At 44.9% G+C, this 21957-nt stretch overlaps 1 protein-coding gene across 5 annotated transcripts in view; it reads right to left on the bottom strand.

Annotated features, from left to right (window-relative positions):
- The window catches only part of GLRB (glycine receptor beta), a 128829-nt gene extending 107349 nt beyond the window's left edge, over nucleotides 1-21480 (bottom strand). For 2 of the 5 annotated variants that reach the window (XR_004539158.1, XM_033941330.1), the window contains exon 1: nucleotides 21339-21480. The gene's annotated coding sequence lies outside the window, so the exon portion shown is untranslated. Of the gene's footprint in view, nucleotides 1-6143; nucleotides 6353-8837; nucleotides 8946-21192; nucleotides 21255-21338 lie in introns of those variants that run through there. The other 3 variants (XR_004539159.1, XR_004539161.1, XR_004539162.1) reach the window with 3 other exon arrangements.
- Nucleotides 21481-21957: the final 477 nt, after the last annotated feature.

The raw sequence follows: 21957 nt of genomic DNA, 5'->3' as shown, positions 1-21957 counted from the left end.
AATCAAGTTAAAAAAAAAACAACAAAAAACCCCCCAAAAATCTGCTAGATTTGGAGCACCATTCAATGATAAAATTTCTCACAAAAGAAGGGAAAAAGCCAAAAGGAAATCCATGAATGCATGACTACAGTTTATGGCAAGTCTGCCCCATCCTACAATGTAAAATTTTGGAGCAAGCAGTTTAAATGGGATAGAGTATCCATTGAAGATGACCCTCACACTGGAAGGCCTGTGGAAGCAACTTCCATAGAAATGTGCAAGAAAGTCAAGGATTTAGTTTTGTCAGACAGACAAATTAAGGTTTCCCGAATAGTTGAAGAAACGGGCATCTTAGCAGATATAATAATTCATGAAAAGTCAGGCATGTTCAAGGTTAGTGCAAGATGGGTTTCAAGAATGCTGACACCATGTGAGAAGGCCACAAGGCTCCAGTGCTGTCAGGAGAACCTGGAGATACTCTGTGAAGACCAAGTGAATTTTTTTCATCATTTGGTGACTGGTGTCACCTGGCGTGGTTGTGCCCACCAGTAAGCACAAGATGCTGACCGAGCAAATTTCAGCTATTTGGAGTGGTGGATTAAGTGATACTATAAAGTTGCTCCATTTCTTTAGAATTAGATTAAACAGTCTATTGCAAAGTGAAAAAGCAACCAAAATATTCTCATCAGTAGATCACATGAGCATAGTCCAAACTGATCACCAGAACTCAAGCAACCATTATCCAAGAATTCCCCAAAATGTGATTTCCTTTCACATGGGTTTCACTACATCAGTGACAGAAAACTTCTTTCAATACTATTCAGCATTTAAGTTCAATTCCAAAACTTGCATAGTCCAGAATATGATTCAAAACCAAAAAAATCAAAATGGCTTTCACATAGGCCAGATAGGCTTGGGCCTAATCCTCTAATCCCACTATCTGGAATTCTTCAAGACCTGACACTACCAGATCCGCCCACATACTCAAACTATCTTTCCCCTCGTTAAAAGGCTTCATGTATGCAGGTAAATTAGGGAAATCCCTTTTCTTCAAATTCACTGAGCTTTGGAATAACCTCCCTGCTCTGCTGCGGAATCTAGGCTCATTCCAATTATTCCGAAAGCATCTGAAAACCTGGCTTTTCTCCAAAACGTAAAGCTATCTATTTAAAATGTAAAGCTAGCTATCCTCTTCATAACCTCTAATTTCTTATTATGTCCTTCCCTCATTTATTAAATTACCTGTAAACCGTGTCGAGCTCTATCTTTATGGAGATGATGCGGTATACAAACTTAAGGTTTAGTTTATTTCTTCAGTCTTATTTCACTTCCATCTGGAAACACCACTTCCAGACGGGAAACACATTTAATTAGGGTTGCCAGAGTTTAGGAAAATCTGGACCCCTAGCCATGCCCCCAGGCCTGTCTTGTTCCCCCCATCCCCGCCCGAATCCTGCCTCCAACCCTGCCCTAGCCCCGTCCCTGCTGCCTGCTCTTGTTGGGCAGGAATCTGCGTATGTGCGCACACACGTGATGGCCGCGCATGCGCAGACTTCCTTCCTGCCCGACACAGCTTTTCAAAACCCGGACAAAGTGCTGGGTTTTGAAAAACCGTCCAGACCCCGCAGTGTTCCCTCTAAGCTGAGCGCATGAGCGATCGCTCACTATTTTCAGCGGCTTCGCTCATACGTTGTCTCCTGTCGCTTACTCGAAGGCGGGCGGAGGTGAGAGGAAGCGGCGGCCTTAATGTATTTTAAAGTTGAAAGATGCAGCGGCGGCTCCTCTCAAAATCCCTGACTGCATCGGACTTCCGACGCAGGTGGGGATTCGTGAGAAGAGCCGCTGCCATGTCTTCAGTGGTGTACCAAGGGGGGGGGGGGGGGGCGGTCCGCCCCGGCTGTGCACCCCTCCTAAGGTTGCAGTCGGAGAGGAAGTTCGGGCCAGCCAATCACTGCCTGGCTGGGCAGAACTTCCTCTCCGATGGCAGAATTGACGTCGGGGGAAGCAGAGAGAGCTTGAGGCAGCCGCGGCGCTGGCTTTGGGACCTGTTTCCCCCGATGGTTGCGGCGGTGGCTTTGGGGCCTGTTTCCCCCGATGGTGGCAGCAGTGGCTTTGTGGAGGGTAGGGAGAAAGAAAGAAAGAAAGAAAGAAAGGGGGCAAGCAGGGAGGCAGAAGGGAAACAGAAAAAAAGAAAGGGGGCATCAAGAGAGAAAAAAGAAAGAAAGGGCAGGGAGAGAGGAAGAAAAAGTTAGGGGAGGGAATGAGGTCTGGAGGAGAGGAAGCATACAGGTGGAAAGAAGGGAAGAAAGATTGGATGCACAGTCAGAAGATGAAAGTGCAACCAGAGACTCATGAAATCACCAGACAAGGTAGGAAAAATGATTTTATTTTAAATTTAGTGATCAAAATGTGTCTGAATTTATATATTCTGTCTATATTTTGCACTATGGCCCCCTTTTACTAAACCGTAATAGTGTTTTTTAGCGCAGGGAGCCTATGAGCGTCGAGAGCAGCGCTGGGCATTTAGCGCAGTTCCCTGCGCTAAAAACTGCTATTGTGGTTTAATAAAAAGGAAGGAGGGTATATTTATCTATTTTTGTATGATTGTTACTGAGGTGACAATGCATAGAGTCATCTGCCTTGCCCTTTTTGAAAAAAACCCAGAATAGAAATGATAATTAACATTTTCTCAGCGTATAGTGTGCTTTGTGTTTTTTAATTTTATTGTTGGTAGATCATTTTGACTTGGTCATTTTAAAGTTGCTCGCAAGCCCATAAAGTTTGGGCACCCCTGAGCTAGAGCGTTGAAGCTGTGTATTTCTATATTATCCCCCTTTTACAAAACTGTGGAGCGTTTTTTAGCGCCAGCCGTGGTGGTAGCAGCTCTGATGCTCAGACTTCTATGAGCGTCAGAGCTGTTACCACCGTGGCTAAAATCCACACTACAGTTTTGTAAAAGGGTGAGGGGTTAGTTTGTGATGACATATTCCATACTAGGCGAAGGTGTTTTCTGTGTTCGAAGGACATGGTTTTTTGTTAGGATTGACGGTGTAGGATTGATCTGTGCTGGTCTGGCTTGTTTAGTTTTACAATGGGTGTATTGATGTACTGCTCACTGCAATATGTAAGATGCTGCCTTTTCCTAGGTACTCATGTGTGACGTGTGGCTTGTTACTAAAAATCATTTTTTTCGTACAGATGGGGGGGAGGGTGCCAAAAAATGATGGGCTCCGGGTGTTACATACATAGTAACATAGTAGATGACGGCAGATAAAGACCCGAATGGTCCATCCAGTCTGCCCAACCTGATTCAATTTAAATTTTTTTTTTTTTCTTCTTAGCTATTTCTGGGCGAGAATCCAAAGCTTTACCCGGTACTGTGCTTGGGTTCCAACTGCCGAAATCTCTGTTAAGACTTACTCCAGCCCATCTACACCCTCCCAGCCATTGAAGCCCTCCCCTGCCCATCCTCCTCCAAACGGCCATGCACAGACACAGACCGTACAAGTCTGCCCAGTAACTGGCCTAGTTCAATCTTTAATATTATTTTCTGATTCTAAATCTTCTGTGTTCATCCCACGCTTCTTTGAACTCAGTCACAGTTTTACTCTCCACCACCTCTTTCGGGAGCGCATTCCAGGCATCCACCATCCTCTCCGTAAAGTAGAATTTCCTAACATTGCCCCTGAATCTACCACCCCTCAACCTCAAATTATGTCCTCTGGTTTTACCATTTTCCTTTCTCTGGAAAAGATTTTGTTCTACGTTAATACCCTTTAAGTATTTGAACGTCTGAATCATATCTCCCCTGTCTCTCGTTTCCTCTAGGGTATACATATTCAGGGCTTCCAGTTTCTCCTCATACGTCTTCTGGCGCAAGCCTCCTATCATTTTCGTCGCCCTCCTCTGGACCGCCTCAAGTCTTCTTACGTCTTTCGCCAGATACGGTCTCCAAAACTGAACACAATACTCCAAGTGGGGCCTCACCAATGACCTGTACAGGGGCATCAACACCTTCTTCCTTCTACTGACTACGCCGCTAGGTACGCCACTGTATGTAAAGATACCAGAAAGCTGGTGAAGTAAAAACTTTAAGTAAATTGTTATTCTTCTAAGTTTTGAGTATTTAACCCTCCCACAATCTCACGGGCACTCGTTTCAAGTTTATTGAGATTTTGATTTAAAAGCAATATCAAATATTTTCAATGCGTATAACAAAAATAAATTTGGGGAAATAAATAAAACCATTTGAACAATAAACATACAAACATATCCACAGATGATTAAAAATACATAAGGAGTACAAGGATAAACTACATTTGTTTAAAAATGCGTCCTCCGCGCCTGCTCATAAATTTGTGGAGTATGTAACTTGTCGCTCATGCATATTTTTTTTTGCACACACCTCATCAATCCTTAGAGGGAACATTGCCCTGGACATATCCGGGGAAATCCGGACATCTGGTAACCCTATATTCAATCAACTTTGGCAAACGTTTCATCCAGTTATTCACTAGCACGTAGTTCTTATACTAGGCTATCCTCGCTGAGTTTCCCAAGTAGCTAAACTCAGGGGCAAAAGGGACCTCCTCCCACAATAACCGATGGCTGTGGTCCCTCCCCAGTAGGACCTACAGGCCAGAATCACAATTGGAGGTCAATGCTTTTCTGTGTAAATAACTGACACAGCTTAGGGGGAAAAAAAAACAAAAAACCTTTTCTTTTAATTCTCATTCTGCCAGTGAGAGCATTCACAAAAAGGAGTTTCTAGTTCTAGTAGAACTGCACCCAGAACTTAGTTTCCTTAGGCAACAAAACTCTGTTCAACAGGCAGAGGCGCAACACTTACTATTTCTGCCAAAACTTGGAGTTGCTTTAAATTCAAGTTTACTGTTCTTGCAAGGTCCTAGCACAGCTTGAACTTAAACACAGCCTTTCTTCATTACATAATCCTCTGTTTCAGCATTAGTCTCCTCAAATACCATTTCTTCCTCTGGCCACACATTTTCAATGCTTTCAGGTGAATCAGCCAGGTAGTCAATCATCTCAATATCAAACATTTCACTGCCAACATTAGCATGAGATCTAACCTGTGTTTTAAGCTGTGCTATGTTCCTTCTTGCTTTGGGGCTAGGTTTCCTTTCCTCACTCCATTCTCCTCCCAGCTTGCTGTGGTTATCTGCCTTCTGCTTCAGCCTGCCTGTTCTTACAGGGACTCAAGTAACCAAAATAAGGTGGGGGTGTGTTGCCTAATGAGCTGGTTTCTAGAAGGTACTGTGTGTTGCACTAAACCAGTCTCCCAGTTACTATTATGAGTGACCTAATGAACAGCACCACTAGGACTCCCGCACTGTTGATATTGAAGGGAACTGACTTAGTAGAGAAAGAGATTGTTCACCCTCTCCAAGGTGAAGAGAACGAGAAGGCACTCGCTAAAGTTAAAAGGGAATAGATTCCGTACAAACGTAAGTAAGTTCTTCTTCACCCTAAGAGTGGTAGAAATCTGGAACGCTCTTCCAGAGGCTGTTATAGGGGAAAGCACCCTTCAGGGATTCAAGAAAAGGTTGGATAATTTCCTGCTGGAACAGAATATATGCAGGTAAGGCTAGACTCAAACAGGGCACTGGTCTTTGACCTAAGGGCCATCATGTGAGCAGACTGCTGGACGATGGACCACTGGTCTGACCCAGCAGCGGCAAATCTTATGTTCTTATCACTTTTTGATCCCTCTTTCTTAACTCAGAACTAGAAAAATGCAAATGGGAAATTTGCTGCTCATAATTATAATTTACATACTTATTTCTAGCTCTAGGTTCGATGTGACAATTTAGAAAATGGGTTTGTTTATTCCTGCCTAACTCTGGGAACAGGTTTCTTTATGCTACCATCCACCGGCACAGATGTTTCCCTGCAACACTGGAGATGAGACTTGGGTCAATCACAGAGATCCAGAGTCCAAAATGGAGTCAATGCAGAAGCACAAGTCATCCTCCACCCCAAAAAGTTCAAGACAGAAAAAATCTACAGGCGAAGTCATTGCAACTGTCTTCTGGGATGATGAAGGACTTTTGCTTCTGGAGTTCATGCCATACAAGACAACCATAACAGGAGAGAGATACACCAACACAATGATCAATCAAGGAGAAAATATGAGGAAAGCTCACAGCAGGCATGCTGCTTCTTCACATCAATGCATCAGTGCACATCACGACAATCACAGGTTGCCAGACGAAAATGTGGATTTCAGCAGCTGAATCATTCACTCTACAGTCCTGACTTGGCTCCCTCAGAATATTTCCTGGTCTGAGTTTTGAAGAAAGCTCTCCATGGACAGACGTTTTCAAGTGAAGAAGACGTCAAGGAAGCCGACGTCCTGGTTTGAAGATCAAACAGAAGAATTTCCTTTCAAAAGGGTTAGTCATTGCAGGAAAAGTACCGTATTTTCACGCATATAACGCGCGCGTTATACGCGTTTTTACCTACCGCGCATACCCCTCGCGCGTTATATGCGTGAGCGCGGTATACAAAAGTTTTAAAACATAGTTCCCACCCCGCCCGACGCCCGATTCACCCTCCCAGCAGGACCACTCGCACCCCCACCCCGAACGACCACTCGCACGCGCTCCCACCCGCACCCGCATCCACGATCGGAGCAAGAGGGAGCCCAAGCCCTCTTGCCCGGCCGCCTCCCCGACGTCCGATACATCCCCCCCCCCCGGCAGGACCACTCGCACCCCCACCCCGAACGACCGCTCGCACGCGCTCCCACCCGCACCCGCATCCACGATCGGAGCAAGAGGGAGCCCAAGCCCTCTTGCCCGGCCGACTCCCCGACGTCCGATACATCCCCCCCCCCCGGCAGGACCACTCGCACCCCCACCCCGAAGGACCGCCGACTTCCCGACAATATCGGGCCAGAAGGGAGCCCAAACCCTCCTGGCCACGGCGACCCCCTAACCCCACCCCGCCCTACATTACGGGCAGGAGGGATCCCAGGCCCTCCTGCCCTCGACGCAAACCCCCCTCCCCCCCAACGACCGTCCCCCCCCAAGAACCTCCGACCGCCCCCCAGCCGACCCGCGATCCCCCTGGCGACCCCCACGACCCCCCCACCCCCCTTCCCCGTACCTTTGGTAGTTGGCCGGACAGACGGGAGCCAAACCCGCCTGTCCGGCAGGCAGCCAACGAAGGAATGAGGCCGGATTGGCCCATCCATCCTAAAGCTCCGCCTACTGGTGGGGCCTAAGGCGCGTGGGCCAATCAGAATAGGCCCTGGAGCCTTAGGTCCCACCTGGGGGCGCGGCCTGAGGCACATGGGCCCAACCCGACCATGTGCCTCAGGCCGCGCCCCCAGGTGGGACCTAAGGCTCCAGGGCCTATTCTGATTGGCCCACGCGCCTTAGGCCCCACCAGTAGGCGGAGCTTTAGGATGGATGGGCCAATCCGGCCTCATTCCTTCGTTGGCTGCCTGCCGGACAGGCGGGTTTGGCTCCCGTCTGTCCGGCCAACTACCAAAGGTACGGGGAAGGGGGGGTGGGGGGGTCGTGGGGGTCGCCAGGGGGGTCGCGGGTCGGCTGGGGGGGCGGTCGGAGGTTCTTGGGGGGGGGGCGGTCGTTGGGGGGGGGGGGGGTTTGCGTCGAGGGCAGGAGGGGCGGGGATCCCTCCTGCCCGTAATGTAGTGCGGGGTGGGGTTAGGGGGTCGCCGTGGCCAGGAGGGTTTGGGCTCCCTTCTGGCCCAACTACCAAAGGTACGGGGAAGGGGGGTGGGGGGGTCGTGGGGGTCGCCAGGGTGGTCGCGGGTCGGCTGGGGGGGCGGTCGTTGGGGGGAGGGGGGTTTGCGTCGAGGGCAGGAGGTCCTGGGATCCCTCCTGCCCGTAATGTAGTGCGGGGTGGGGTTAGGGGGTCGCCGTGGCCAGGAGGATTTGGGCTCACTCCTGGCCCGATATTGTTGGGGAATCGGCGGTCCTTCGGGGGGAGGGATGTATCGGACGTCGGGGGGGGGGCATCAGGCTTTCAGGATGGGGACAGACCTTCAATGGGGGACAGTGCACGGAAGTCAGGGGGGGTGAACGGAGAGTCGGGGCAGTGCACGGAAGTCAGGGGGGTGAACGGAGAGTCGGGCAGCATGCGCGGTATAATCGTGAGCGCGTTATACCAAAGTTTTTGTGCTTATCATCGTGATTTCTGCGCGCTATACACGTGTGCGCGTTTTATACGGGTGCGTGTTATTTGCGTGAAAATACGGTAGATGAGGTAAATAAATTATTGAACGCCCCTCATAACACAGAATTCTAACAGTTTTGCAGGTCATGGTATTCCAGCTACTGGCCTAAAGTTTGCAGTTTTAGTTAAATATGATCCCAATGCCTTAGGCAGAGGAGTCAGAGCAATGGATGATACTGTTTTGGGATACATACCTTTTCCTAGGCATACATTGTCAACATTTGTCAGCCACAACAGAAATCTGACTTCACTTATCCAACAGCAAGTCGGTCTCATATACGTCAGATAATTGAGACTAAAGTACTTCATGTACAACTAAATACTATAATATAAATAGATATACAAAATTCACATTTACTCTGTTATGTCCAAAAAATTCTCATTAATCATTAAATGGAAATAAGAACTACAGCATAAGCATCTCATCTGAGAGCCTTCAAAATCTTATATAAACAGGAACATGCAATAGAATGTGCAGGAAAGAAATGTTCTTGTCATATTTATAAAATGTTCTGGATAAAAATGTAAGTATCTTTAGCTTCTCACTAAACAGCAATTGCTCACTGAAGATTCATCATACACTCCTGTCTTTCCATCCCTACAATCTTCCAATCCAAACCAAATCCAGCACTCACCTCCCCCATTGCCCCTTCTTCATCCCATCCTGCTGATCCATCTCTAATGTTCACACTTCTTGCCTCTCAAGCCCTGGTCTCTTTTACTGCTTGCTAGTCCCAGGGGTTTGAAGAAATATATGCACTTGCATCCTCTCTCACGCCAGCCGTTACAGTGCTTCACCAAAAAGAGGCAAATATACATTACCAACAGTGGCTAAAATAACTAGCAGAGCTACTCCCTACCACACACTACCTCAAATGAGGTGGTGATTTCCAAGTCCATCTGGTTAAACGTTGATAGACTTTTCATAAAGGGCATACCAACACTTAAATTTTGGGGACACCCTGGCAGTGGCGTATCAAGGGAGGGGAGGTCCGCCCCGGGTGCAGCCTTGGGGGGGTGCACAACCAGCCCGGTCCCTATCGCTCTCCCACCTTCCCAGCGAGAGCAGAAAACCTCCCTCCAGTAGCGTCGGCTGCTTCGTGGCTTTCTCCTCCCTCTGCCGCGTCACTGATGACATCATCAGTGACGCTTCACCAACAGGAGAAAGCTGCGAAGCAGCCGACGCTACTGGAAGGAGGTTTGCTGCTCTCGCTGGGAGGGTCGGAAAGGTTCACTGGGGGGGAGAGAGATAGGAGGGTCAGCGGAGGTTCGGCTGGGAGGGGGGAGAAGCAGTCTGCCTCAGTGCTCCATTACCTTCTTCGGGCAGCAGCAGCTTTTACAATTCACTGCTGTTGCCGGCTTCAGGCCTTCCTCTCTACCGGGTCCTGCCTACTTCCTGTTTTCATGACGACAGGACCCGACAGAGAGGAAGGCCTGAAGCGGGCAACAGCAGTGAATTGTGAATGCTGCTTCTGCCCGATGAAGTTCAGGGCATCAGGCCTTGGGTGACAGAAGGAGGAAAGGGAGCAGAGGGGGAGAGAATTGGGGAGAGTGTGGCTGTACCCAACTAGAGGGAATGAAAGGAGATGCCAGGGCTTGGAGGGAAGAAGAGATGCCAGGGCATGGAGGAAAGGAGGAAGGTATGCCAGATCAAGGGAAAAGGAAGGGGGAAAGGAAGGAGGAGATGTCAGAGCATGGAGGGGGAGGGAGAGATGGAAGAAAAGGAAAGGAGAGAGATGCCGGGAATCAGGGAAGGGATGATGCCAGACCGTGAGGTGGGAAGGAAAGAAAGGAGAAGAGAGAGATGCCAGAGCATAGTGGAGGGGGTGGTGACAGAGAGAGAAAAACGGAGAGGTGACAGAGTTGAAATCAATCATGTACAAAGGAGAGAAGGGGCACGGGATAGATAGTTTATGGAAGGAGCATAGAAAGAGGGAAGATGCCATATGGAAGAGAGAGAGAGAGAGAGAGGATGCACACTGGATAGAAAGAGCACAGAGGGCAGTGAATGGAAGGGGCGAGATAGAGGGTGAACAGTAGATGGAAGGGGTAGAGAGAGGAAAACAGACACTGAATGGAAGTGTGGAGGAGAGGACGGACAGCTGCTGAATGGAAGTGTGAGGGAAAGGGGGAGCAGATGCTGGAAGGAAGTGGGGAGGAGAAAGAAAAAAAGGGCACATGCAGGATTGAGGGAAGAGGATAGAGTTAGTTACTGGAAGGGGTGAGGGAAAGAGGTGGCAAGCTATAAGTAGACACAGTGAAAGAGGGAAATTGAGGACTGAATAGTAAAAAAGAATTTAGACAGAGGCAGAAAATAAATTGAGAAGGAAGACCAGGGAAAAACAGGAGGAAGGGAGCGGAGAGAGAGTTTCCAGAGCAGGGGGGAAGGAGAGGAGACAGATACCAGACCAATGGGGGTGAAAGGAGAGATGGAAGGGGGAGGCAAACTGTTTCTGGAAGGGGCATAGGAGAGAAGATGCCATATAGGGGCAGAGAGATGGCAGACAGTGGATGGAAGGAAGAGAATAACAAGAAGATGAGGAAAGCAGAAACCAGAGAAGACAAAGGTAGAACAAAAATTTTCTATTTATTTATTGCTTTAGGAGATGTGTCACTGTTTCTGTGGTATCGCATTGTATGCAGAGTCCAGCTTCTTGCTGGTTCAATTTAACCTTTGTCTATGTATTTCTATTTTATCCCCCCTTTTACAAAACTGTGGAGCGTTTTTTAGTGCCAGCCATGGTGGTAACAGCTCTGATGCTCAGAATTCTATGAACATCAGAGCTGTTACCACCGTGGCTAAAATCCACACTACAGTTTTGTAAAAGGGGGAGGGGTAAGTTTGTGATGACATTCCATACTAGGCGAAGGTGTTTTCTATGTTCTGTGTGTTCGAAAGACATGGTTTTTTGTTAGGATTGATTACAGGATTGATCTGTACTAGTCTGGCTTTTTTAGTTTTACAATGGGTGTATTGATGTTGTACTTCTCACTGCAGTATGTAAGATGCTGCCTTTTCCTAGGTACTCATGTGTGACGTGTGGCTTGTTACTAAAAATCATGTTTTTCGTACAGATGGGGAGGAGGGGTGGCAAAAAAATGATGGGCCCCGGGTGTCACACAAGCCAGGTAGGCCACTGCACCCTGGGGTGGACTGGGGAGTCATACATACTAAAGATACTTTTGTTAGTGGGGTTACTGAAGTCTTGCAAGTCAGTTTCCGAGGCGGTCCCCTTCTCCTTGCACTGCTACTTAAGTTAGCGCCATGCATCCAACCACTGCCAGAACTTCTAGTGCACATTCTAAGCATGTGTGAGAAGTCCCAGCAACCACTGCAGACATGCTGCCAATGTCTACATTAAAGATACAGCACCAGGAGAAGGGGAAGAGCCTAAGGAACTGGCAAGCAGGTCACTAGCAGTTCTGCCAACCATTTAAATGAGTGATACAGTTCCAGAGGGGGAACAGGACCACTTCTTTATATCCTCTCGCAACCAATTCTAGAATTTAGCTTTGTATAAACTTCAAAACACTTTGAACAATGTTTTAAAGTCTACTAGTTTCATGAAATGTTCCCTATTCTTAGTACTATTTGAAAGGTAGGGATGTGCATATGAAAACTGTGCTGGGTCTGCTGGGAAACAGTGAACATCACAGTGTGATCAAATTTAAGCCGATACTTGGAGTGGCTTCGCAAAAGAAATCTACTATAGTGGCATTTAAGTTTGGAAAGGGCGACTATGATAAAATGAAGGAAATGGTTATAAAGAAGCTAAAAGGATCAGTTGCAAAGGTTAGGGCTGTAAACCAGGTGTGGATGTTATTTTAAAATACCATTGTGGAAGCCCAGAAAAGATATATTCCATGTATAAATAAAAGTGGAAAGAAGAGGAAACGAGAGCCAGCATGGTTAAAAGGTGAAGTGAAAGACTATTAGAGCCAAAAAACATATTTTAAAGAATGGAAAAAGGATCCTAATGAAGAAAATAAGGAGAGACATAAGCACTGGCAAGTTAGATGCAAGCATTGATAAAGAAAGCTAAGAAAGAATATGAAGAGAAACTTGCCAAAGAGGCAGAAACTCAACAATTTTTTTAGGTACATCAGAAGCAGAAAACCTGTGATGGAATTCATGGGACCACTGGATGATCAACGAGCAAAAGGGGTGCTCAGGGAGGATAAGGCCATAACAGAGAGAATGAATTAATTCTTTGCTTCGTTCTTTACGCAAGATGATGTGAGAGATCTACCTGAACCGGAAATAGTTTAAGGGTGATGCTGCGGAGGAACTGAAATAAATTTTGGTGAATCTGGAAGATGTATTAAGATACATCGACTAGTTTAAAAGTGATAAATTATCTGGACCTAAAAGAACTCTAACATAAAATTGCTGACCTGCTGTTAGTTATCTGTAACCTGTCGCTAAAATCATCTGTAGTACCTAAAGATTGGAGGGTGGGCAATGTTATGCCAGTTTTTAGAAAGGGTTCCAGAGGAGACCTGGGAAATTACAGACTGGTAAACCCAACTTAAGTGCTGAGCAAAATAGTGGAAACAATTTTAAAAAATAAAATGGTGGAACACATGATTTAATGGGACAGAGTCAGCATGGGTTTAGCTGAGAGAGATCTTTCCTCACCAATTTGCTTGACTTCTTTGAAGGTGTGAACAAACATGTGGATAAAGGTAAGCCAGTTGATGTAGTATATCTAGATTTTCAAAAAGATTTCGACAAAGTTCCTCATGAGAGGCTCCTGAGGAAATTAAAGAGTCACGGTGACAATCTTAAATTGTGGATTAAGAATTGGTTATCGGACAGAAAACAAAGGGTAGGGTTAAATCACTGAATACCTCTACACAGATGGGAAAGGGGGGGCCATGTCTGGAAAGCAGTATATACTAATGCTCTAAGTATGGGAAACAAGATTCTGGATCTAGAAGCTGTGATGGAAGAAGATGAGTTGGATATAGTAGGGATCATGAAGAAGTGGTTCACAGAGAACCATGACTGGAATGTAGTTATACTGGGCTACAATCTGTTCAGGAAAGACAGGGTAGGAAGAATGAGAGGGAGTAATGTTATATGTTAAAGATCATATTAAAGCCACACAATTTCAGGATCTGCAGGGCAAGGAAGAGGCACTGTAGATCAATTTTGAAAGAGGGAATGCTGAATATATTTACATTGCTGTAATATGCAAGCCTCCTTCACAGTTGGAAGAAGTGGACAGAGATTTAATAGTAGACATTCAGAATATATCTTAAAAAAAGAGAAGTTTTACTAATAGGTGATTTTAACATGCTGGATGTTGACTGGGGTATCCCTATTGAGGGGTCTTCTAGAAGTAGGGAGATCTTGGATTCTCTACAAGAGAACTGTTCCAGCAGTTGGTAATGGAACCAATGCGGGATGGGGGTCATATTGAACTTAAGTGTTTACAAATGGGGAAAGTGTTTCAGATGTTACAGTGAGTGATCACTGCATGGTACAGTTTAATATTAAGACAGGTAAAGGTTCTAGACTTTAGAAAATCTAACTTTGTTCTGATAGGGGATTACATCAAGGAATTGCTGTCTGGATGGAGTAGAAATGCAATGGGCAAAACTGAAAAGGAGTTATTCTAAGGTTGGCAAACCATTTGTGAGGCAAGTAAGTAAATGTAAGAGGAAAAAAGGCCGCTTTGGCTCACAAAAGTAGTAGCTGAAAAGGTAAGGAATAAGAGGCTAGCTTTCATAAACTACAAAAGATTGCAGAAAGAGAAAGACAAAAAGTTAAGAGAGGCTGGTCGAATAGTTGGGAGACTCAAAATGTGAAGAGAAGAAATATGTAGAAGCTGATAAAACGCTAAATTGCTTAAGAAATATTTCTGTTCTATGCTCATAGCTGAAGTGTCGGGAGCGGGACCGCAGAAGACAAACGTGAATAGGGATGGAGGAGTAATAGATCCCGATCGATTTTCAGAGTGTTGTGTTCATGATGAGCTAGCTAAATTAAAGGTAGACAAAGCGATGGGGCCAGATGGTGTACATCCAAGGGTGTTGAAGGAACTTAGGGAAGTTCTGGTGGCTCCGCTGACTGACCTTTTCAATGCTTCTCTATAGTCAGGAATGGTACTGGAGGACAAGAGAAGGGCGGATGTGGTCTCTCTCACTAAAATAGAAGTAGGGAATTACAGGCCAATAAATCTAACTTCTGTGGCAAGCAAATTAATAGAAACACTTAAAACAGAGAACGGTGAATTTTCTGAAATCAGAAGCAACATGGATTCACTAGAGGTAAGCCTTGTCAGACAAATTTGATCAATTTCTTTGACTGGGTGACCAGAGAATTGGATAGAAGTGCGCAAAATGTGGTATACTTAGATTTTAGCAAAGTCTTTGACAGTGTTCCACACAGATGTCTAATAAATAAACTGAGTGCCCTCAGGATGGGGCCCAAAATGGCAGGCTGGGTCAGGAACTGGTTGAGTGGAAGGCAACAGAGGGTAGTGGTCAATGGAGATCACTCCAAGGAAAGGGAAGTTGCCAGTGGTGTGCCTCAAAATTCTGTTCTTGGGCCTGTTCTTTTTAACATTTTTATAAGTGATATTGCTGAAGGGCTGTCTGGTAAGATTTGCCTCTGCAGATTATACCAAAATCTGCAATAGAGTAGACACCCAAGATGGTGTGAATAACTTGATGAAAGACTAGCAAAGCTTGAAGAATGGTCTGAAATTTGGTAGCTAAAATTTAATGCTAAGAAATGCAAGGTCATGCATTTGTGCTACAAAAACCTGAAGGAACAGTACAGTTTAGGGCATATATGTCAAACATAAGGCCCAGGGGACGAATCCGGCCTGCCTGGCTGTTTTATGTGGCCCACATCTCTAAGTGCCTGACTGTACAGTCCCAGTAGCACTCCAAGCACCTGAACGCGCTGCCCCACTCCCAGCGGTGCTCCAAGCTCCTCACCACGCTGCCTCAGTATCCATTTGCAGGCAGAAGGACCTAGTCCCAGTGTAAAAGCTAGGATGGAGCAGGGAGCTCCACACAAGTGCCTGACCACACCACAGGTGTCTGAGGGTGAGGAGGATCTATACTTCTACATATACTAAGTATCTTAATAAAAAATTTGGCCCATGACTTAGCCTATGTTTTAGATTCCAGCCCCTTATGTGAATGAGTTTGACACCCCTGGTTTAGGGAGGTGAAGAACATATGTGCATGCCAGAAGAGCGGGACTTGGGTGTGAGTGTATGTGATGATCTTCAGGTGGCTAAACAGGTTGAAAAGATGACAGCGAAAGTAAGAATACTAGGGTACTTAGGAAGAGGTATGGCTAATAGGAAAAAGGAGATACTGATGTCCCTGTTTAAGACTCTGGCGAGATCTCATTTAGAATATTGTGTACAATTCTGGAGATCACACCTTCAAAAAGAGATTAAAAGGGTGGAGTCGGTCCAGAGAAAAGTTACTAAAATGGTGCATGGTCTTCATCATAATGCATATGAAGAACACACTTAAAGATCTCAATATGTATACTTTGGAGGAAAGGCAAGAGAGGAGAGATATGATAGAGATGTTTAAATATCTATGTGATGTAAATGCGCATGAGTCGAGTCTCTTTCATTTGAAAGGAAGCTCTGGAATGAGGGCACAGGATGAAGTTAACAGGGGCTCAGGAGTAATCTAAGGAAATACTTTTTTACAGAAAGGATGGTAAAGGATGGTAGATGCGTGGAATACTATCCCGGAAAAGGTAGTAGAGACTGTGTCTGAATTCAAGAAAGCATGGGATAGGCACGTAGCATCTCTTAGAGCAGGGGTGCCCAAATGGTCGATCGCGATCGACCAGTAGATTGCAAAGGCAACATGAGTCGATCGTGTTGCCTTTGCGATCTTGTTCTTACCGCCTCCCCGAGCAAGGCCAGACGCGTACAAGCGCCAGAGCCAGACTTCATCTGACGTCGGAGAGGAAGTTCTGGGCCAGCCAATCGATGTCTAGCTGGCCTAGAACTTCCTCTCTGACGTCTGAATTGACGTTGGAGGTGAAGGCTTCTGAGCCCGGTGCTTGTACATGCCTGGCCTGGCTCGGGGAAGCAGGAAGAAATCGGCATGGTGGCTTTGGGGGGGGAAGGTAGGGCAGGGAGAGAGAAAAAAAAATCAGGGAAGTGGAGAAATCGGCACGATGGCTTAGGGGGGCTGGGGGAGAAAGAAAGACAGGTAGGCAGCAGGAGAGAGAAAAACAGAAATAAAGAGGGGGCTGGGGGAGAGAGAAAGAAAGAGAGACAGAAAGAAAAGGGGAGGATGCAGAAAGAAAGAAAGAAATATTGGATTTACAGAAGGAAGTGCAACTAGAGACTCATGAAATCACCAGACAAAAAGGTAGGAAAAATGATTTTATTTTCAATTTAGTGATCAAAATGTGTTCGTTTTGAGAATTTATATCTGCTGTCTATATTTTGCACTAAGGCCCCCTTTTACTAAACTGCATTAGTGGTTTTTAGCATCGGGAGTTGCAAGGGGCATTCAGCAAAGCTCCCGCACTAAAAACCACTATCACGGTTTAGTAAAAGGGGAGGGGGTATATTTGTCTATTTTGTATAGCTGTTACTGAGGTGACATTACATATTTTAATAATAATAACTTTATTCTTCTATAACCCGAGTACAAATGGTAATTAACATTTTCTCTGCGTACAGTGTGCTTTGTGTTTTTTAAAATTTTATTGTTGGTAGATCATTTTGCCTTGGTCATTTTAAAAGTAGCTCGCAAGCCAAAAAAGTGTGGGCACCCCTGTCTTAGAGAGAGGAAAAGATAATGGTTACTGCGGATAGGCAGACTGGATGGGCCATTTGGCCTTTATCTGCCATCATGTTTCTAAATGGATATTTTTCTCAATGGAGGAGATTAAATAGTGGAGTGCCGCTTGGATCCGTACTGGGACCAGTGCTATTTAACTCATTTATAAATTATCTTGAAATTGGAATGAGTGAGGTGATTAAGTTTGCAGATGACACTAAACTGTTCAAATTTGTTAAAATGCATGCAGATTGTGAAAAATTGCAGGCAGACCTTAGGAAATTGGAAGACTGGGAGTCCAAGTGGCAGATGAAATTTAATGTGAACAAATGTAAAGTGATGCACATTGGTAAGAATAACTCAAATCATAGTTACAGATGCTATGGTCCACCTTGGGGGTTAGCACCCAAGAAAAAAATCTGGGTGTCATTGTAGACAGTACAATGAAAGTTTCTGCCCAATGTGCAGTTACAGCCAAAAGAGCAAACAAGAGACTAGGAATTATTTCAAAAGGTATAGTTAACAAGACTAAGAATGTTATAATGTCTCTGTATCGCTCCATGGTGCGACCTCACCTGGAGTATTGAGTTCAATTCTGTTTTTCTTATCTCAAGAAAGATATAGCGGCACTAGAAATGGTTCAAAGAAGAGCGACCAAGGTGATAAAGGGGATGGAATTCCTTTCATATGAGGAAAGACTAAAAAGGTTAGGGCTCTTCAGCTTGGGAAAGAGACAGCTGAGGGGAGATATGATTGAAGTCTACAAAATCCTGAGTAGTGTAGAACGGGTACAAGTGGATCGATTTTTTTTTTACTCCGTCAAAAATTACAAAGACTAGGGGACACTCGAAGTTACAGGGAAATAATTTTAAAACCAACAGGAGGAAATTTATTTTTACTCAGAGAACAGTTAAGCTCTGGAATGCATTGCCAGAGGTTATGGTAAGAGCAGATAGCGTAGCTAGAAAGGTTTGGACAATTTCATGGAGGAAAAGTCCATAGTCTGTTATTGAGACAGACATGGGTGAATCAACTGCTTGCCCTGGATCAGTAGCATGGAATGTTGCTACTCTTTGCCAGGTACTAATGACCTGGATTGGCCATCGTGAGGAAGGGCTACTGGGCTAGATGGACCATTGGTCTGACCTAGTAAGGCTCTTAAAAATGTTCTTAAAAATTTTGGGTCTATTCATTTTCAGATATGGAATGAATTGTTAAGAGTTATTCCCACTAAAGTCAATGGGGCAAGCAATTTTGTACTATAACAATGGAGTTTTCCATCCATTTTTTAATTAAAAAAAAAAAAAATTGCTTGAAACTAATACAGAGACATAGCTTAGTGCTAAGACTATAGATATGCATACATAGGGACACGGAGGAGGCAGGGTATAAATGTATAATTTTCATATGTACATTTTTAAATCACTTTCTGACACTTCTTGTGCATCCATGGTTAAAAGGTGAAGTGAAAGAGGCTATTACAGCCAAAAGAACATCCTTCAAAGAAAGGAAAAAAGGATCCCAACAAAGAAAATAAGAAAAAACATAAGCACTAGCAAGTTAGATGCATGTATAAGATCTTTTTTCCATCCGCGTTCCGTCCTACAATTGCTATCCCTCTCCCTGCTCCATCCTTATCTGCACAAGTGTTCATGGCTTGTGCAGATGAGAGCACAGCTTGGAAGGATGGGGCAAGGTCAGGGACAGAACTCAGAGGGACGGGGAAAGAGATAGATCCCATGGGGACAGGGGCAAATTTGTCACCATGCCATTCTCTAGGAAAGCACTGATAAAAGAATATGAAGAGAAATTTGCCAAAGAGGCAAAAACTCATAATATCTCATAGTGTCAGAAGCTAAAAGCCTGTAAGGGAACCCCTGGAACTACTAGACCATGAAGGAGCAAAAGGGGCGCTGAGGGAAGACAAGGACATAGCAGAGAGTCTGAATGAATTCTCCAGTTCATTATTCTTGCGAATATTGTCAATATCGGGTACAAGAGTCAAACCTTTAAGTGGTGAAGAAGAGGAGTTAGCTATGACACGGATATCCAGTAATGCCAACTATAATTCAAGTTTCAAGTTTATTAGGATTTTATATACCGCCTATCAAGGTTATCTAAGCGGTTTTTACAATCAGGTACTCAAGCATTTTTCCCTCTCTGTCCCGGTGGGCTCACAATCTATCTAAGAGCTAATGGGGAGCCATTCAAGAAATATATGTTTGCCAATGATGTCTTAAAGAAAGTCCCAGAGAACAAATGAAGTGGGGAAGGGGCACTATTCAAACCGCTGTAAGGACAAATCAATTTATTAAACTATCCACAATTTTCAAAATTAAAATTACAAGTACACGTATATAGCAGTGCAAAATGTAGCAGGCATTTAACAAGTCCTTTATAATGAAAGATATACTGTAATGTAGACAGGACCCCCCAACACGGTACGTGTTTCGGCCAAAAGGCCTTCCTCGGGGGTGTAAAGAATAGCCTAAGAGAACAAAACAGCACAATAAAAATAAAACATACAATGAAAGAGACCATACAATGATAGAAACCATACAATGAAAATAAACTATAAAGGTACCATGAGAATGCAAACATGCAAAGAGTAGTTAAGCCTTAAACCATTACTAAGGAGAGCATACGATGAGAATTAAACCATAAAGATGCAAACTTGCATTAAGCCTTAAAACACTGCTAAGGAGTACAAATAAGCAGCATTCTTGAACCCACAATGTAACAAAACATAAAAGAATAAAAGAACGGGTACATTTATAGAATATCTTAAAATAACAAAATCATATGAATAAGTGTGAATATGCATACAGCAAAAAAGATCCACAGTAAAATCATACATCGTAAATACAGCAGAAAAGATCTAAGGTAATAAAAAACAACAACAAAAATAATAAAACCAAGGTGCGCTAGTGTTTACTAAGGTGCGCTTACCCCGCGCTATGCGGCTAGAACTAAAGCCAGCTCAATGCTGGCATTAGCATCTAGCACGCGCGCTATTCCGCGCGTTAATGCCCTAACACAGCTTAGTAAAAGGAGTCCCAAGTGAACTGGTGGTCACTTATTAAGCACTTGGATTTAGAGACTGCAGAAGTAATGATTTCACTTTCAATAATAGTAGCTGCTTCTGCTGGCACAGAAAGAATAATATTCTTTCCCATTGATTCATTCATTCCAAACTGGAAAACTGTTTGGGACACGATAAAGCAGAAAAATCTTATTTTTGTTTTCCAGATTATGAACAAAGAGGATGAAGATGAGTGAGCTACAGACGACAGTAGCTTAAGGGGGTCCTTTTACTAAGGCGCGATAATTGGTTAGAATGGTGCTATTGTGTGCTTCACTTCTTGGTTGATGCACATAAGAGCTGTGCTAACTGCAACTCTTCTGCGCATGTGCCAAGTACCTTCCTCCCCCTTAACTTTCCAATGTCAACAATAACCCCCCCTTTTTTTTTTTACAAAACTGTAAAACGTTTTTTAGCGCAGTCGCTAAAAAATGTGCTACGGTTTTGTAAAGAGGAGGGGGGAAGAACTAGCATATAATTTGCATACTATTAGTTTTGCACACTGGGAAGGGTTTTTTTATGGCGGGGGGGGGGGGAGGTTTCTCTGAACAGTTCCCCTGGTATTTTCTGGAGCTCGGGTTTGGTTTTGAGCATCAGCCAATCAGTGCATCATCATCATCATATCTGGTAAAGCCACATAATAGGGCTTGTGCATTCTAAGCTATCTGCACAGGTAAAAACAAGTATAATGAATTGCAATAGTCAAGAAAAAGTGTAAACATTGCCTGAATCACAGATCTAAATATTTTCACTAACATCACTGCCTTCAGACTCCTATGAATTTTCAATTCATAAACACTAGTTAGTACATTGGCCCCATAGGCAATACATTAGAAAATCAAGCATCTTTAGTTACAAGTCTACTCTTCCCACTTTGGCAAGCATGGGAATATTTGTCTTCATACATAGAACGTCTCTTGCTCGCTAACAATGCGCAGCACATCTAGCCAGAGCAGCGCAAGGTACGGGATCCCGCGCGCAGTTCTTGCTGTAGGTACCACCCTAACCGCGTGGGGGCTCTCTCGCTCTCAGCAGTGATAGGCAAAAGAAACCTGGCCACTGAGGAGAGAGAAGGACCAGAGCAACCAAATAGCCAACGGCCACCCTGGCGTCCTTCCTTCTCTCACCAGGACTCAGCTCTTAGCAAGCAGAGGTACTCCCCTGCAGCTACTTCGTCCCTGGCCATTTGCAACGGAAGAGGAGAAAAACCGGGAAGACGAACGCCTTTCACAATAAAACTGTCCGTCACGCTAGTCATTGCATTTGATCTTACCGCGGCTACCACCTCCTCGATGCCCCACAGATAACGGCCGCGATAGGCGCGAGACAAGCACCGCCAGCTGCGCTTGTTATTGTAAATGGCTGCGCCGCAATCTCTCCTTTGCTGCGCCGGACGAACCCAACGTGCAGCCGCAATCGCACGTAATACGTCACCTCTACGCTAACATCAAAAGGCTCTAGCGGCACGGACGCAAAGGCACAGGTACGACCCGCGCAGAAAAGGCACGTGAGGCGGGGAAAATAAGGAACCTGACAAGGATGGTGTTTCCCAGGATTGAGGGGAGGTGCAGGCGCACGTATTTAGTAGATTACGTTTATGAAGAAAGATTGAGAATGGAGATTAAAGAGTATAAAATAATCAGCTGTGAACCCAAAGTCCAGGTCATAAATACCCTTCAGGATCCCAAGGAGTAAATCTAGCCCTTATTTTTCACCCTCAGATAAGGTTTTTCCAAGATTATGTGACTAATAAGTTTATGTACTGTAAGTTTATCTACTATTCTACATGAGATAGAAAAACACCTAATCAAACAAATTAATAATATTTACACAACTGACAGTGTGTGACACCAAGGTGCGAAAAGCTGTAAGCCGTTGGGGTAGCTAGGCTT

This window comes from Geotrypetes seraphini, chromosome 1, assembly GCF_902459505.1.
Source record: "Geotrypetes seraphini chromosome 1, aGeoSer1.1, whole genome shotgun sequence".
In the NCBI taxonomy this organism is placed as follows: Eukaryota; Metazoa; Chordata; class Amphibia; order Gymnophiona; family Dermophiidae; genus Geotrypetes; species Geotrypetes seraphini.
The sequence above is the reverse complement of the archived record's forward strand: the minus strand, read 5'-3'. Positions and strand labels throughout refer to the sequence as shown.